The following is a 4,750-nucleotide window of genomic DNA, read 5'->3' on the forward strand; positions in this document are numbered from 1 at the left end:
TTCATTAATATTAAAGTACATTTGTCTAAAAATTTTTAATGAGGTAGCAATCATTTATCCCTGCGCGCGCCACATACGCACATATGGCGTTCCTAATGATGGACAAATGCGGCAAGGCGTTATATGTCCCTTCCTTGCTTCGGGGGGCAACCTCATGGGGTCCACAAGAAGTAGTGTGGCTACCCACTTATGGACCCTACCTGCACCCCCTCAAAATTCTAGTCGGGTATACTTGTTCCCATGATTTCGTTGTCTATATACTCGATAAAAACAATCTCTTTTTATCAATGCAAATATTCTAACGTTAATTCTTAAGCATCGAAAGATCGAAACATCGAAAATTGGACATCGATAATTCGTAACTTCTGACATCGGTGTTAAAACATTGATATTTTTGAAAGAAACATAGATGAGCATCACCACCATGATTGGCTAGGGTAGTACTACAATTTAAAATACCTAAACATTTTATACAAAAACATACATTTTCGTCACGTTCAGTTTATCATAGCTTATCATTGGAGATACATGGGTTCGATTGTGTCTCCCTCTGCCTTAGTCCAAATTTTTCAGAGATCTTTTTGAATCGAATAAGCAAGTACAAGTATTATAGCATTATAGGACAGGATTCCAGTAATACTCCTCAGGTAATTTTTCAACTTTTTACTATCTCCATCTCATCTATCTCATCTGTATTTGCCTAACCACCACCGCCCACCCGTTCTTACGATTTGTAATCCTAATAAAGAGGGCTGAAAATAGCATTCTGCCCACATAGAAAATTTTCACCATACACTTTTTAACGACCTAGTCCAAAATGAAGACCAAATTTTTGTTAAACTTTAATTATTTGACTTCTTAGAAGCAGAAATAAATTAGGTATCTGTTCAGGTCGTAACTGAATTGAAATACTAATTTTAGAGGTTTTCTTGAAACATATACTAAAAGTTTCTTTAATAAACAGCATGTGCCAAAAGAGACAGAACGACATTTTTCGTAAAAATTGGTTCATGATTTACCTACAGTTAAGAAATCGCCGCGGAGTCTTCCTAAGTAACTCAAAGAAAGCAGTAACCCTTTTCTTTTTAACTTGATGAAGGAATGGAAGGAAGTGGATTAGGATTAATGTAAATAGTGTCACAGAGACGGTAGACGGTATTAAAATTCTTACAGCCAAAATGTTGTACTTTGCCGATAACGTGGAATCCTCGTGTTTAGGTGGCTAGGTAGGTGCTTTTGGCAAACGTTATAAAGCATGGGAGCGAGTGTTAAGCCCGGTTTACATTTCGGATATGAATTATTGCTTTTGCAGAAGCGTTACCGAGGGTGCAAAGTGGACACTGCTTTATACGTACGTGGAGAATATGCATGTGCGCGCGAATTGCTTGAAAAAAATTAACTGCCGAGGTCAACATGGGACCTATTTAAATTTATTGTCCTGCAATATTTACTCAAGCACTTCCTGGAATAATTTTTTTTGACTGATGCAGATTTGATTTTTGTCTATTGCATTTAAAGTATATATAAATTTTAGTTTGTTTGACCGAAACAAATTATCTATTGTAATTAAGATAAAACAGAAATCTGCATAATTTCTCAACATTATATGTATTTCTAAAAATGCAACTAACAGAAGCAGTTAGCATCTAAATCCTACATTCCAGATCATTCATTATTACTAAGAAACTCAGCCGCGAATTTATTAAACCTCTAACTCATTTAGATTAATACCACTCAAAATCCTCGTAAGAAATCACTTCTTTTTTGGTAATTATATACAGGGTGTTACTGCAATAAGTGGCAAGCTTTGGAGGGTGTTAACTGGATGTAATAGGGAATCGCACGGTAAGTAGAGAAACATGATGAGGCACGAGCAAAAGAACAAATTGCAATCTCAAGCCGGTCCTGGGCTTCAATTGATAACACAGGTTTTAGTTCAGAGTTGCAATAACGACTAAGCAGCAACACCGACAGAAATTGTAAACATACACTAATGGTTGTTCAAAGGCTGCACATAATAATGTTTTTAGGCGCCCATTATTACAAAAATTAATTAAATAATAGCTTTGTTCATAATGGATACTATGCAGTACTATTTAAAGTACATCTAGACATGGTATTAAGAACACCACCAAAACTGAAATTAACGGTACGTAAACATCAATAGGATAATTAATATACTATGAGTAAGTAATTCTAAGGCAAATTTCCACACCATCTTTGAGGTTGTTATTGACCTATGATAATTGACTTACCTACCACCAATTCGACTGAATACATACATACACCTTTACAACATTAAAAGAACAAAGAGCTAGTGTAGACAGGTTGTAACATAAACATCGTCAATTAATCTTAATCTAATTTAACAAATAATAAACAATGCGTGAGCACAAAAATAGCTGATCGAATGCAGCGTCGAATTGTTGTAGTTCCTTGCGTAATCCTATCAGGGTCGGACTGCACTTTTATGTACGTTTTTCTCGAAAACGGTGGCTTTTTGAACCACCAAACATTTACTTAATTGTCTTGTTTTATAGTGCCTTATCACCTCCTAAGGATGTGAGTTGTTCTAGTTTTAGGGAAATTCGAAATTTAGCTCAGGATAGGAAAGAGTGGAGGTACGTGTCCAACCAGTTTTATGACTAACGACCCTATGATGATGATCACCTCCTGCAGGCTTGTTACTTATTTCAAAAACACCCGGTATATTCTTAAAGCCAGAGGATTAACTAATAATGATTTTGACATGTGATTGGTAGTTAGATTGAAGAAAGGTACACAACTCGATTATTAAATTTTATGTATTAAAAATAGACGATGGTAAGTGTAGCAGTCAAGCAGTCTTTAAAAGGTTGACTATAGTAAGTAACTAAATAGACGAAAACATTTGAGAGACAATTGGTTCGCTTACCATCGGTTTTTCTGTTTTCTACGGAACCACTTTTTACGAAAAATAGTGAAATCGGAATATTGACCACTTCATTCATTTCCCGTTGAAAATAGCCGTTTTTCATATACCTACAGGTAGAGTTTACAGTGATTGTTGCCGAATTAATTTAAATTACACATACCCCTTACTTGTTAATTAAACTAAAATCAATTACAAAATATTCAAAACATTTGTATAGGTAGTTGATAACAGAGAAACTGACGCCCCTGATTTATGATATCATCAAATTTAAATTTAGTGGTTATCTTTTTGATATGATTCAATTGTCAACGTTACCAATAAAACTGCAGGATTGTCGCTACATTTACCATTTGATATTTGTGTTTGTTGTTGTGTTTCATCTCTTTTGGACTTTTAACTGTAATCGAAAATGCCGAGGCTGGACAATTTTGTGGAACTACTGTACCGATTCCAAGTCCTTGAACTAACTGATGGACACACTATTCCTGAGTAATGTAAGCTATATTTTATTTTGATAAAAGTAAATTTTCAATTCGAAAATATTTGTAAAATGCTACAAATTGGTTAGGTTTTCGATGAGCCGAAATTAAATGACAGCTAATATTTTTTGTGCTTTATGTCTTAACTAAAATGCTTCGAAGGGACTTTTCAACACTGGCTAGGCATGACGCTATTGATATTAATTATATGAAAGGTTTAAGTCAATTGTCTAAGACGTTTGAGGAAATTTAGGGTTTTGAGAATAAAATCCATCTTGCTGCTTTAGCTAAAAGTATTACACTAGATATGTATAAGAATCATTAATTTTGCGTTTGTTTTTTAAATCTCAAAGAGAAATGCTGTCGCGGCCGTTTCCTGATATTTTTGGTAATTTTTCAAGCAAAATTATACATTGCTGGTTTATTTTCAAAAGGAATGCCATGGAAACTGTTTGTATACAAGAGCGGCAATGCATCACACGAGTGGTATTCCACACTTCCGTTTACGAGTTGACCCTGTTTTACTTCCCCCTGCTTTACTCGCGCAACCTTGAACGAGCAAGGGAACAATTTATTCGTACAACCACTCACTGCTTCTTATTTTTGCTACCACCCGACGGTTATCTCATACAAATTTAAAGATAACTGGGTACTAAATACCTTATCGAGTAGTTTGTGAAAACGGCTGCTTCGAAAAAAAAAACTTATTCGTGAACGAAATGTAGCGCGAACGAAAATCAGTCTCTCTTCCACCACATTTAACAGTATAGAAAATGGTTTTCTTGGGGCATGTGCTTGAATTATTGAACAGTATACTAAAAAACAACAAGATACGTAATTCAAAGACTTTAGGTATCTACACAAACGAGTTTTCTACTAAAAATTTTCAGTATTTCTTAATACAAAGGTAATACACAACAATCTTCAGTTTACCTACATTTTTCTTCAATTACATGTTACCATACAGGGTTTTTTAAAAAACGATCGAGGACACGCTTCGAACCAGGGATGTTATAGAAACCGTAACTGAATCTAAAATAAAAGTTTTGAATAATTTCGAATAGGGGCGGACTCTAAATCTACCAAATGATAACGAGAAATAAAAGATGCTCTCCTCGATCTTATTTGCTTGAGTGCGTCGTAGTTGCCTTAAGTGCTAAGTATCACTACACAGCACTCAAGAAAACTATGACATTGTTTCGCGACGTTTAGGCTACAACGCCAGCAGACATTTTCAACGGGATCACGTTGCTCTTCTCGGTTTCAGTTAGCAGCACTCAAAGCAACATAGACATTGTTTCGCAACATACAGCAGGTATTTTCAAGGGTAGCATGTTGTTCTTCTTGATTATAGTTG

The sequence above is a fragment of the Agrilus planipennis genome, unplaced genomic scaffold (genome assembly GCF_000699045.2).
Source record: "Agrilus planipennis isolate EAB-ADULT unplaced genomic scaffold, Apla_2.0 scaffold50, whole genome shotgun sequence".
In the NCBI taxonomy this organism is placed as follows: Eukaryota; Metazoa; Arthropoda; class Insecta; order Coleoptera; family Buprestidae; genus Agrilus; species Agrilus planipennis.